We start from the raw sequence: 14,961 nt of genomic DNA, 5'->3' as shown, positions 1-14,961 counted from the left end.
CACAAGTTTGTGGAATATGAGACTTTGTAAGAAAAAACGAAAAAATAAAAAATTTACGCTAACTTGTGCCAAAAAAATAAAAATCTTCTATGAACTCGCCATGCCCTTCAAAAGTGATCTTTATAGCGCCGCAGCGATTTTACGGTGTTTTTGCAGTGATCAGAAAAAAAACATTTCTGTCACTGCGGTGGGGCGGACTGAACGCAAGTGTGCGCACAAGATCAGGCCTGATCGGGCGAACACTGCGTTTTTTGTAGAGCCTATAGAACATGTCCTAATCTTGTCCGCAATTGCGGACAAGAAAAGGCATTTTCTATATAGTTCTGGCAATGTGCGGATCCGCAAAATGCGGAAAGCACATTGTCAGTGCCCGTGTTTTGCGGATCCGTGGATCCGCGGATCTGCAAAACACATACGGACGTCTGAATGGAGCCTTACAGGGGGGTGATCAATGACAGGGGGGTGATCAGGGAGTCTATATGGGGTGATCAGGGGTTAATAAGGGGTTAATAAGTGACAGGGAGGGGGGGTAGTGTAGTGTGGTGATTGGTGCTACTTACAGAGCTGCCTGTTTCCTCTGGTGGTCGATCCAAGCAAAAGGGACCACCAGAGGACCAGGTAGCAGGTATATTAGACGCTGTTAACAAAACAGCGTCTAATATATCTTTTTGGGGTTAAAAAAAACACATCTACAGCCTGCCAGCGAATGATCGCTACTGGCAGGCTGTAGATCAACTTCTCAGCTGCGCGACGCTGTGAACGAGCGTGCATGCGCGCGCGCGTTCACGTGAAATCTCGGCTCTCGCGAGATGACACGTAGATGCGTCAAGGAGGAATAACCTGGCCGCCCGCTGGACGCATCCCTGCGTTAGGCGGTCAGGAGGTGGTTAAAAAGCCATACTGTCGTGTGCATGAGCCCTAAGAGAGAATAAATTGTATGCAAAGATGGAAAAATTTATTTTTGCTGTTCAGGAAGTGCAATTCCTGCGTTACCCGCTCTCATCCTCAGGTTTTCGTATGGATCCCGAGAAAGTCCGTGCCGTGCTGGGCTGGGATCGACCCGAAATTCTGAAAGCGCTTATGCAGTTTTTGGGAGTCACTGACTACTACCGTAAATTCATCTTGAACTATTCTCTTGTGGTTAAACCTTTAACAGACATGACTAGAAAGGGGGTTGATTTCTCTGTTTGGTCTGAGGCGGCATTACAAGCCTTTTCTGCTGTGAATTAATGTTTTGCTTCAGCCCCTATTCTGGTGCAACCGGACATATCTCAGCCATTCATTGTAGAGGTTGACACGTCCGAGGTAGGGGTGGGAGCAGTTTTGTCACAAGGTCCTTCATCTAGTAAATGGCACCCATGTGCTTTTTTCTCTAAAAAACTCTTGACTGCTGAAAGAAATTATGACTTGGGTAATAGGGAATTGCTAGCCATTAAGTTGGCTTTTGAAGAATGGCGCCATTGGTTGGAAGGAGCAATTCATCCTATTACGGTAATTACTGATCACAAAAATCTGGCTTACCTTGAGTCAGTTAAATAACTGAATCCAAGGCAGGCCAGATAGTCGCAGTATTTCACCATATTTAACTTCATTGTCACCTACCGCCCTGGGGTTAAGAACGTCAAGGCGAATGATTTGTCGCGCAGCTTTCCTGGGGGGGGGGGGTGATTCTAAAGATCCTAGTCCTATTTTGTCTGAAGGGGTAGTCATATCTGCCCTATATCCTGATTCCCTCAGACTTACGTCACAAGGTATTTCAGGAACATCACGGTACTATCTTGGCTGGACACCCTGGGAGTAGATCCACTGTCGATCTCATCTCGCACAGATTTTGGTGGCCGGGGCTGCGTAAGTGTGTTAAGGACTATGTGTCAGCCTGTTGTACCTGTGCTTGTGCTAAAGTGACACATACTCGGCCTTCTGGATCTCTTCTTCCGTTACCCATCCCGTCCAGACCTTGGACGCATTTGTCCATGGACTTTATAACGGATTTACCGAATTCTTCTGAAAAAACGTGATCCCGGTGGTAGTTGATCGGTTTAGCAAAATAGTGTCACGGCGGACGTGCACTCAGTAAAAAAGATAACACACCAACCAGGCTCTGGACAAGAGACAGGGGAAGGGTCGACTCCTAGTTTATCCCTGACCTCTTTCCCTGCACTGCTCAGCCCACAGGCAGACCTTGAAGGTAGGTGTGCTGTGTCCTCCAGCCTGGACTGACAAAACCCTGAACTCCCTGAGATGGTGAAGTGGGGAGATAGGAGCAGCCTGCTCGCACAGAACCTGGATGAGATAGATGACACAAACAACCAAACTAGAAATGACACTTATCTTCTGAGAGCAGGAAGTGACAGACAACCTTTCCTCCAAACTTCCCAGACCCAAATGATCATTATAATCCGCTCAGAGCACTTAGCTGGAGGCCATTTAAACTAATGACTCCACCCAGTGCACCTGATGAGAGGCGGATCCAGCACGGCACCAAAACAAATACTAAACTCGTGCTGCTATCCTGGCCGACCTCCGCACATCGTCAGAGTGGGGCATGACAAATGGCGCATATAGCATTGCCTGCGCTACCTAATGCCAAAACTCTTGCACAGCTGTTTGTCGATAACATTGTGAAACTACATGGCATTCCCTTTGATGTGGTGTCTGATCGGGGGACTTAGTTTGTTTCAAGATTCTGGAAAGCGTTCTGTACTCGACTGAGGGTACAATTGTCCTTTTCTTCGGCTTTTCATCCTCAATCGAGCGGACAGACGGAGCGCACCAATCACGATCTGGAGACTTACTTGAGATGTTTTGTTTCGGAGAACCAGGAGGAGTGGTCTTCATTCTTGTCGTTAGCTGAGTTTGCCATTAATAACCGTAGACAGGAGTCCACTGATAAGTTGCCGTTTTTGGGGCATATGGATTCCATATGCAGTTTGGAACATTTTCTGGTTCTCAAACTTCCGTTATTCCTGAGGAGGAACGATTTTTCCTCTTTTTTGTCTCCGATTTGGTGGAGAATTCAAAATAACCTGAAAAAGATGGTCAACAGGTATAAGCATGTGGCTGAGAGGAGACGTATGAATGGTCCGGACCTGAGAGTGGGTGATTCTGTGTAGCTGTCCACAAGAAACATTAAGCTTAAGGTACCTTCATGGAAGTTGGGCCCAAGATTTATTGGTCCATATAAGATCGCTGCCATTGTTAACCCTGTAGCCTTCCGTCTTGAACTTTCTCAGGCTTTGAAAATTTATAACGTATTTCATAAGTCGTTGTTGAAGAAACGTGTTGAACCTGTTGAGCTGTCCTCCTTGCCTCCCACTCCTGTCATGGTGGACGGTAATTTATCATTTCAAATCAGCAGGATTGTGGACTCCTGAGTTCTCCGTAGATTCCTCCAGTATCTCATCCACTGGAAGCGAGTATGGACCAGAGGAGAGGATATGGGTTCCAGCGGCCGATGTTAATGCGAATCGTCTGGTGAAGGCCTTTAACAGAGCCCATCCTGATAAGGACGGTTCTGGGTGCCCGGAGGTCACCCGTAGAAGGGGGGTACTGTCACAGTCATTCTGGTGACTGATGTCAGGAGATCATGGAGACTGGCTTAGCATGAAGGAATCAAACAGCCTCCTTGATTTCTCTTGATTCAGTGTTGGTGGGGTTAATGACCACTTCCCTTTTCTCAGCTGTTGCTCAGTGGTCATCACTTCTACCCTTTATAGTCTGACCCCACTCTTCTGACTATGCGGTAGATAGCTTCTTTTGGTTTGACTGAGCTGGTGTGAGGTCGTCTCTGGTGTTCCTGTTCGTCCATCTCTATAGAAGTTAAGTGTCGCATTTGTTTGTGTTTGTTTTATTCCCTGTTGCTTGTATCTCGGCCTGAGACAGAGACTTCCATTCGTCCATCTGGGGAGGAATGGGTTGTCTCTGGTCCTAACCTTTTTCCAGGGCATTAAAGGGGAAATAAGGGCCTAGGTATCCTGCATATGAATATTCCTACCTTCAAGGTCTATTCATATTGATAGGTAGTTAGGGCCCGGATTAGGGTTGTTTAGGAGGTGACCTGTTCCTTCCCTAGTTTCCAGGCCTAGTTACTGTTCCCCTTCCCTCCTGTGTTCAGTGTGGAGTTTTTTCCCCACACTGATCGTGACAAACATGCTACTGTACTAATGATTATATTTTATAGGTAGTCTTTCTAAGATATGCTAACTAGTTACTAGTTATATATTAACACAGACATTGTAAAATGGACACAGCATACTTCCTTATAGTTTACATTCTGTATTTATGACACCCAATAACATGTAATTTAAAAAAATAAGGAAATATAACCTGTCTATGCCAAGTAGCTAAAGAGCATGTTCCCATGTCCCTGTTAGGCATAACATCTCCGGCATCATCTTTATTGATCCTTTATTGATCCTCTGTCCTTTGAAGAGGCCGAAACTGGACATGATTGTCCAGTTGTCAGTCTCTCCCTCCTGCGGGCACATTCCAGGGGGGAGGGGCATCCATGACTTGGGGGAATATGCTGCATTATAAATATATATATATATATCTATATGGATGCTTGGGGCACATCCATATACATATATATACCCAATATAAACCTGGGGCACATTATATAAACATATATACAGATGTATGCAATAACTGGGGCATACATACATCTCTATATATATATATGTATATATACATACACCCAGACATACCTGGGGGAATGAATGGGCAGACTGCAGACTGTCAGCTTTAATTTGAGGGCATTTACAACGGTGTAGGAATTACAACGCCGAACCTGGCTATCAAGCGGATAGGGCTTTGGGAATCGGCGTGTTATCGCTCATACATTCGTCCTCACATGCTGTAATTCTGGGTTGTGATCAGTATTGCACTGTTCCCGTTGTTGGTGATATTCAGTTCAGCAGCTGTAATTGTTTGTTTTATCACCGTTCTTGGTGTGGATTCTTGGACATTCCTACGTTCATTGTGGAGCTTTGCGTGCGGATGTGCGGAGGAACGGAAGGCAATTGGGTTTCCGACCCGATGAATTGCAAGTGCGATGGATTGGTTTGCGGGGGCTCTTATGGGGACGGGTGCTTCAGGAATTTCATACCTCGGTTTCTTTTGACAGGGCACCGGATATTTTGGTGTTGCATGTGGGTGGTAACGATTTAGGGGTTCATAGTTCTAGAGAGGTGATTCGGGATATTAAACTGGACTTGTTGCGGTTATGGTGTGATTTTCCTGGGTTGTTGGTGGTGTGGTCGGAGGTGGTTGCTCGGAGAGCTTGGCGTTTCACGCGGTCGGTTGACCAGATTAATAGGGTGAGGGCGAAGCTAAATAAAGAAGTGGGGCGCTTTGTGCGGCATCATGGTGGAATACTGGTGCGCCATAGAGAATTGGAGGCTGCTTCGCCTCAGTTCCTGAGGGATTACGGGGTTCATCTCAACGATGTGGGTACTGACATGTGGGCTTTGGGGCTTTAGGAGGGCTTGGAGACGGCTCTGAGGGTGTGGCAGGACGCCCACAGGTGAGGTGTCACCTCTGGTCGTTTGTGGCATGTTAATAGAGGGTCCTGGAAAGCAATGCAAGGCTTAATAGGTGCATGACAAGTTGAAGCGTGCATCGCATGAGGTTCGGTAAGCTGGTGGATGGGGCCCCTGTTTGGGCAAAATGGGCCCACAGGGGTAGATGGAACTATAATTTGGCGGATTTGGTGCCCTTGGGTCGGTGACCGCGGCCAAGGGTAAGGTGGTATGACAAGTGGAGGGGAAGAGTCAAGAGAATGGCTTGCCTCGTTGCCTTCTAGGATTCTATTATTCTATTACTAGGTTCGGAATGTTGTTACATTTTGATATGTTTCTGTGTTCATTATTATTATTGGAAAAGTTGGTGAATATGTATTGTTTAATAAATTGGGCCGTGAAGGCCGCTTTCTCCAGGAATGTATCCTTGTGTCTTAAGTTGGGTAGAAGGGTGGGGTAAGTAGGAAGGTACTGTGGATGACTGAAGGGATCTTCCATCCTAGTAAGTCATGCTCATTCCTGATAATTAGAGCATGTAATTGTGTGGCCAGTCAGCCACAGATGAGTAAACTCTTGTTTATTGAGTGATTGCGTCTTTCATTTAGAATGAAGGATACTTAGTTATGTGTAATGGATGGAGTAATATGTAAGGGATGTGTTGCTGATAAGCAATAGGACTGGATGGGGAGGAACAATTGCTGTAGCAATTATTCCTTTCCCAATTACTTTGCATCAGCCAGTGTAATAGGTCAATGCAAATGAGTACAGATAAACATGTTTTTTTGTCAATCAGCAAACACTGGGCAGTGTAATAGCACCCCTAAAGGTACCTTTACACAAGGCGATGATTGTTACGACTGAGATGTGAGTTGTTTCATGGTGTAGTGAACGTTTCAACAATGACCCTTTAGACGCACCAATTATCGTTCAAAAAATTGTAATTTTGATTGCATATTCTATTGTATCTAAAGCAGAAAGCAATTTTTTTGTTTTTTTAGTGACGTGCTTAACCGCTTGACCGATAGGCGTCCGGGCAGCGGCGCTCTCAGGTCTCAGCAACGCCTATTGGCGTCATCTCGTGAGACCCGAGATTTCGCGCGAACGTGCGCGCGTTCGCAGCGGCGCGCAGCTCTGAAGTTAAACTACAGCCTGCCAGCGCTGATCATTCGCTGGCAGGCTGTAGATGTTTAAAAAATTGCATCAGAAAGGTGTATTAGACGCTGTTTTGTTAACAGCGTCTGATATACCTGCTACCTGGTCCTCTGGTGGTCGCTTTTGCTTGGATCGACCACCAGAGGACACAGGCAGCTCTGTAAGTAGCACCAAGTACCACACTACACTACACACACACACCCCCTGTCACTTATTAACCCCTTATTAACCCCTGATCACCCCATATAGACTCCCTGATCACCCCCCTGTCACCCCCCTGTCATTAATCACCCCCCTGTAAGGCTCCATTCAGACGTCCGTATGTGTTTTGCGGATTTGCGGATCCACGGATCCGCAAAACACGGACACCTGCAATGTGCTTTCCGCATTTTGCGGATCCGCACATTGCCAGAACTATATAGAAAATGCCTTTTCTTGTCCGCAATTGCGGACATGAATATGACATGTTCTATATTTTTGCGGAACGGAAGTGCGGACCTGGAAGTGCAGATCCGCAATTCCGGATCCGAGCGGAACAAAGTCTGTCCCCATAGAAATGAATGGGTCCGCAATTCCGTTCCGCAAAATGCGGAAGTTAGTTAGCTACTTGTTAGGTAGTTAGCGCCCACCGCACCGCAGTCACTGATTAGTCGCTGATTAGCGTCATCGCTGTCGCTAATCAGCATTAGTACTATATAGTATCTGTAAGTGATCAAGACTGATCGCAATCAGATCTACAGTACAGACCAAAAGTTTGGACACACCTTCTCATTCAAAGAGTTTTCTTTATTTTCATGACTATGATTGTAGATTCATACTTGAAGCTCATCAAGAGAATGCCAAGAGTGTGCAAAGCAGTAATCAAAGCAAAAGGTGGCTACTTTGAAGAACCTAGAATATGACATATTTTCAGTTGTTTCACACTTGTTTGTTATGTATATAATTCAACATGTGTTAATTCATAGTTTTGATGCCTTCATAGTCATGAAAATAAAGAAAACTCTTTAAATGAGAAGGTGTGTCCAAACTTTTGGTCTGTACTGTATATCAGTACATTAGGGTCACCTTAGGCTCTACAAAAAACGCAGTGTTCGCCTGATCAGGCCTTATCTTGTGCGCACACAGTGACGTAACTACCGGGGAAGCATGTGTGACAGTTTATTTTCAAGATAGTTAAATAGCCGCAGCGGACCAGGCCCCCTCGCTAATGTGATCTAATCTTACTGTCTCCTGAAGTCTCCTGATGTGTCTGGATTCGAACCCACAACCTCCATGTACCATGTATCAGTGGTAAAGCATTTACCCACACAGCCATAAGGGCTGCATTGCTACTGATTGAAAAAATATGAGACTTCTACTGTTATAGCTGGCTAAGTGTACACCTATACACATGACAGCTGCCCCAACACACCCAGCACTGCTATATCTCTATATGACAGCTGTCCCCGCACACTCAGCTCTGCTACATCTAATACACATGACAGCTGCACCAGCACACTCAGCTCTACTATATCTCTATATATGACAGCTGCCCCAGCAAACCCAGCTCTGCTACATCTATACACATGACAGCTGCCCAAACACACCCTGCACTGCTACATCTATACACATGACAGCTGCCCCAGCACACTCAGCTTTGCTATATCTCTATATATCTATCTACTGTATAGCAATACTTAGAGATATATAGATGTAGCAGAGCTGGGTGTGCTGGGGCAGCTGTCATATATAGAGATATAGTAGAGCTGAGTGTGCTGGTGCAGCTGTCATGTATATTAGATGTAGCAGAGCTAGGTGTGCTGGGGCAGCAATCATATATAGAGATATAGCAGAGCTGAGTGTGCTGGGACAGCTGTCATATAGAGATATAGCAGTGCTGGGTGTGTTGGGGCAGCTGGGTGTGTTGTGTATAGATGTAGACTTAGCCAGCTATAACAGTAGAAGTCTCATATTTTTTCAGTCAGCAGCAGCAAGGCAGCTGTTATGGTCTTGTGGTTAGGTGCTTTGCCTCTGATACAGAAGGTCATGGGTTCGAATCCCAGCAGAAACTTTTCTGAAATACAAGCACTGACTCCACATATGGACATACAGGACGGGACACAGGAAGAGGCTGCATCGCATCGCTGACATGGAGGTAAGTATAAGTGTTTTTTTTTTTTTTTTAATACCCGAATGTTACTGCCATGGGGGGAGCGGGAGGCACTTGATACTGGCACATGGGGGGAGGGGGGTTGGCACCTGATACTGGCACATGGGGAGGAGGGGGGTTGGCACTATGATACTGGCACATGGGGGGGAGAGGCACTTGATACTAGAACTTTTTTGGGGGGGAGATGGCACTATGATACTGGGACATGGGGGGGGTTTGGCACTTGATACTTGCACATGGGTGGGTTTGGCACTATGATACTGGCACATGGGGGGTGGGAAGGAGAGAAGCACTTGATACTGGCACATTGGGGGGATGGGAGATGGCACTATGATACTGGGACATGTGGGGGGGAGAGAGGCACTTGATTCTGGCACATGATGGGGGGGCATCTATGGGGAAACTTACTGGCACATTATTGGGGGGCATTATGGGGGACACTAGGCCGGCAGCCTATCAGAGGCCGGACACTGAGGGGCATCTACTGGGGCACTATATATGGGGCATTTTATACTGGTACATTATGGGGGCACTAGCAGGAAGGGGGGAGAGGAGCACTATGGGGGAATTTACTGGGGGCACTATATAGGGGTATTTTATACTGGGACATTATGGGGGCACTATGGGGACATTAGCTCAACTGGGGGCATTAGAAGGGGGTATTTTTTGCACTGTCACATTATAAGGAGAATTATTTCTACTGGGGGGGCATTATGGTGGGCTTTATTACTCCCCCATGGTATGACCCCCTAGTAGCAGCACCATCCTCTCCCTGCTCTGCTATCCCTCTGCCCCTTCTCCAAATCCTTATTATGAAATCTTTCTCATTAGGATAAAGCACAATATCAGCTCCACCGAGCCCCCGGCCAAAGTGTGGAAGTGGTGTCCGAGATCCCCAAGGGCCAAGTCAAGTAACTGTAAGTTTTCATATGAAATATGTTTATGTTATACAGATATAGCCTACACTGTGCCACACAATATACAGTATACCGCTACACTGTGCCCCACAATATACAGTATACCGCTACACTGTGCCAAAAGAGTGGGGTTTACACAGGAGGAGGGAGGTGCGAAGCACGCTGGGGGGCCCTTACAAATATTTGCTGTGGGGCCCAGTCACTTCTAGTTACGCCCCTGTGCGCACACTTGCGTTCAGTCCGCCCCACCGCAGTGCCAGAATTTTTTTTTCTGATCACTGCAAAAACACCGTAAAATCGCTGCGGCGCTATAAAGATCACTTTTGAGCTTTTTGGATCTTTATTAGCGATCGCAGCTTTACTTCGCAAGCACTCCTTTTTAGTAGGCAGGTGTGCTCTTTTTCCTGGTAGTCTCAGAGGAATACCCCCTAAATTTAGTTAGCCCAAAATGTCAAAAAAGGGGTAATCCGCTGAAGAGTACTTTTAGGATTTCACAGGGCATTTTTACTCATTTGGATTCCAAACTACTTCTCATGCTTTAAGGCCCCTAAAATGCCAGGGCAGTATAAATACCCCACAAGTGACCCCATTTTGGAAAGAAGACACCCCAAGGTATTCCGTGAGGGGCATGGCGAGTTCATGTACAATTTTATTTTCTGTCACAAGTTAGTGGAATATGAGACTTTGTAAGAAAAAACAAACAAAAAAAAAACAATTTCCGCTAACTTGTGCCAAAAAAATAAATCTTCTATGAACTCGCCATGCCCCTCACGGAATACCTTGGGGTGTCTTCTTTCCAAAATGGGGTCACTTGTGGGGTATTTATACTGCCCTGGCATTTTAGGGGCCCTAAAGCATGAGGAGTAGTTTGGAATCCAAATGCGTAAAAATGCCCTGTGAAATCTTAAAGGTACTCATTGGAATTTGGGCCCCTTTGTACACATAGGGTGCAAAAAAGTGTCACACATGTGGTTTCGCCGTACTCAGAAGAAGAAGGGCAATGTGTTTTGGGGTGTATTTTTACATATACCCATACTGTGTGTGAGAAATATCTCTGTAAATGGCAACTTTTTAAAAAGATTTATACAAAGTTGTCAATTTACAGAGATATTTCTCTCACCCAGCATGGGTATATGTAAAAATACACCCCAAAACACATTGCCCTACTACTTCTGAGTATGGCGATACCACATGTGTGACACTTTTTTGCAGCCTAGGTGCGTAAAGGGGCCGAAAGTCCAACAAGTACCTTTAGGCTTTACAGGGTTGCTCACAATTTAGCCCCGCCCAAAATGCCAGAACAGTAAACACACCCCACAAATGACCCCATTTCGGAAAGTAGACACCCCAAGGTATTCACTGAGGGGCATAGTGAGTCCGTGGGAGATTTAATATTTTTTTTGCCAGAAGTTAGCAGAAATGGAAACTTTATTATTATTTTTTTTCCTCAGAAAGTGTCATTTTCCGCTAACTTGTGAAAAAAAATTAAATCATACATAAACTCACAATGCCCCTCCGCAAATACTTTAGGGTGTCGTCTTTCTAAAATGGGGTCATTTGGGGGGTATTTATACTATCCTGGCATTCTAGCACCTCAAGAAACATGACAGGTGCTCAGAAAGTCAGAGCTGCTTCAAAATGCGGAAATTCACATTTTTGTACCATAGTTTGTAAACGCTATAACTTTTGCGCAAACCAATAAATATACACTTATTGGATTTTTTTTATCAAAGACATGTAGAACAATAAATTCTGACACAAACTTGTATAGAAATGTAATTATATTTGAACAATTTTACCAGAAAAAGTTAAAAATACACTTTTTTTAAATAATTGCGGTCTATTTTGATTAATATCAGAAAAACGAAAAATCTCAGCAGCAATCAAATACCACCAAAAGAAAGCTGTATTTGTGAGAAGAAAAGTAGGTAAAATTCATTTGGGTGCCAAGTTGCATGACCGAGCAATAAACCGTTAAAGTTGTGAAGTGCCGATTTGTAAAAAAGGGCCTGGTCACTAGGGGGGTATAAACGTGTGGTCCTTAAGTGGTTAAACAAATCCACGGTGTAATCATCTGTAATCGTGCGTGCAGTGAACGATTCCTGTTTACACGTATGAAATCGTTATCATCCAACGATAATTTGTTATTTTAATATAATATAATAATTGTGCGCACACAAACCGATTGTCGCTCTGTCATTCATTGCTGTCACACTGCTTGATAATGGTGCAGTTTTGTACAAGTTAGATAACTTACACGATAATCAGCTTGTGTAAAGGTACCTGTAGATGCAAAACTCCACTCTAAAATAATGGAAGACCACTGAAAGTTTACCATATTTATTAGCCCCAGCACCGGTTGGATTTATAAATGTCAGAACAACCAGTCAGCACCCTGTTCTGTACAGATGAAGGTCAAGAACCGCAAAACAGTGCTATCCACAGATGGGTCTCTGGTTTGGCTAATCAGCTAATCTTCATACCATGGAACATTGCCTGAGAATAGGAGGTACTGTCTCTCCTTGGGAAGAGCGCCTTAATCTTCGTGAGGAGACTTATAGGCCATACATGCTCCTTGGGAATTCTGGGAAGCCAGTAGCAGACCGCGACAGAGACGAGCCTTCCTAGGGTCACCCACACTAAGGAGGCTCACAAAATGGAGCAAAATAAAAGAAATTTAAAAATTTTACTTTTTTGTGCAGATTTTCAATTTTTATCCAGTTTTTTTCCCTGTAACAGAGCAAGGGTCAACAGCAAAACAAACCTCATTTTTTATTATCCTGCCTCCTGCAGTTTACAGAAACATCCAATATGTGGTCGCAAACTGCTGCATGACACATGGCAGGGCTAAGAAGGAAAAGAGCAAAATATGGTTCTTGGAGGGCAGATTTTACTGGAATGCTCTTGGGTGCCATGTTGTTTTTGAAGACACCCTGAGCCATCCCTACAGCATAAACCCCCAAAAGTGACCCCATTTTTGGAAACTACATCCTTCAAGGAATTTTTAAATGAGTGTAGTGAGTGCTTTGACCTAACAGGCATTTCATAGAATTTAGACTTGGTTGTAAAAATGAAAAATTTAATTTCTTACAATAAAATGTTTTTTAGCCACAAATAAAAATTTTTCACAAGGGGTAACAGGAGAAAAAAATCCTATAATTCCTTAGCACCCTATATGTGGCCGTAAACTGCTGAATGGGCACATGGCAGGTCTCAGAAATGAAGAAATGCCATATGACTTTTGGAGGACAGATTTTGCTGGAATGGTTTTTGAGTACCATGTCACATTTAAAGAGACTCTGGGGTATTCTTAAGATAGAAACACCCCAAATTTTCAAAATTATACTGCCAAAATGAATGGGAGCATGGGCCACGCATACGCGGTGCGCTCCCATTCACTTCTATGGGAGCAGCGCTTGGTGGTGGACGGACCACGGGAAATCCCGGGTCCTCCAGCCACAGCGCTCCCCGCTTCGTTCTCGTTGTAGGTGTGGGTCCCAGTGGTGGGACCCGCACCTATCAGATAATGGGGACATATCCTAGCGATATGCCCCCTTTGTCTGAGATGGAAATACCCTTTTAAGCATTTTTTCCTGAATAAGGCCTCTTTCACACGACAGTATGTCTTTTTCAGTGTTTTGCGGTCCGTTTTAAACGGATCCGTTGTTCCGTTTTTTGTTTCCGTTGTGTTTCCGTTTCCGTTCCGTTTGTCCGTTTCCGTTTTTCCGTATGGCAAATACAGTATACAGTAATTTCATAGAAAAAATTGGGCTGGGCATAACATTTTCAATAGATGGATCCGCAAAAAACGGAACGGATACGGAAGACATACGGATGCACTTCCGTATGTGTTCCGTTTTTTTGCGGACCCATAGACTTTAATAGAGCAACGGACCGTGATTTGCGGCCAAATATAGGACATGTTCTATGTGAAAACGGAACGTAAAAACGGAAAAACGGAAACGGAATGCATACGGAACACATTCCGTTTTTTTTGCGGACCCATTGAAATCAATGGTTCCGTATACGGACCGTATACGGACCGCAAAAAACGGCCAGTAAACGGAAAAAAAAAAAACGGCCGTGTGAAAGAGGCCTAAGGCCGTGCTGTTTTTTGCGTCCGCAAACCGTGGATCTGCAAGAAAAACAGAAGCCGCCCGTGTTGCCTTCCGCAATTTGCAGAACGGAACGGGCACCGGCAATATAAATGCCTATTCTTGTCCGCAAAGCGCGGACAACAATCGGACATGTTATATTTTTTTAGCGGAGCCGCGGATGCGGACAGCACGCGGAGTGCTGTCCGCATCTTTTGCGGCCCCATTGAAGTGAATGGGTCCGCATCCGAGCCGCCACAACGGCGGCTCGGATGCGGACCCAAACAACGGTCGGGTGCATGAGGCCTAACCTACATGTAGTCAGAAACAGCGCTCAGTAGAGAAGAAGCGCCATTTGGTTTTTAGGGGTAGATGTTGCTGAAATGATTTTCGGGCACCATGCCGCATTTAAGAGACCCTCCTAAGCTACACCTACAGCAGAAACCCCCAAAATGTGACCCCATTTTGGAAACTACACTCCTCAAGGAATTTATAGAGGGATAAAGTGATTGACTTGACCCCACAGTTGCTTTATATAATTTTTTAGATTGGGAAGAGAAATTAAAAATTACATTGTATTTTATTTATATTCAGTTTAGCCTCAAATGTTTCATTTTCACAAGTTGTAATAGAAGAAAAAGCACCTCAAATTTTGTTACATAATATTTCCTGAGTACAACAATACCCTCTATGAGGTACACTGCAGATTTCTAGCACCATGTGCATTCGAGGCCCAGTTTGGTGATTTATACAGTACTGGCCGGCAACTGCAATTGAACCAAAAACAAAAAAAAAGAAACCGCAAGACGAGACCCATTTTATAAACCACAGCCCTCACAGAATTCACCTAGGGGTGTTGTGATCAATTTGACCCGACAGGTGTTTTGCAAAAATTAATGTATATCAGATGGTGTAAAGTGAAAAGTGCAATTTTTAAATACCATTCCAGTGCCCAATATTTTGTGTCCAGCATGTGCCAGTGCGAAAAGTCATCCTTCTTATTATTATGCTGTACTTCCTGATTTCATAAACTTGTGACATTTGGCCCTTTTCTCTTTCTTGAACATATGAGAGGGCTCAGTATGTGCATTTTGAGGCCCAATGTGGTTATTTACACTGCTTGTGCTGAC

The sequence above is a fragment of the Bufo bufo genome, chromosome 1 (assembly GCF_905171765.1).
Source record: "Bufo bufo chromosome 1, aBufBuf1.1, whole genome shotgun sequence".
Taxonomy (NCBI): domain Eukaryota; kingdom Metazoa; phylum Chordata; class Amphibia; order Anura; family Bufonidae; genus Bufo; species Bufo bufo.
The sequence above is the reverse complement of the archived record's forward strand: the minus strand, read 5'-3'. Positions refer to the sequence as shown.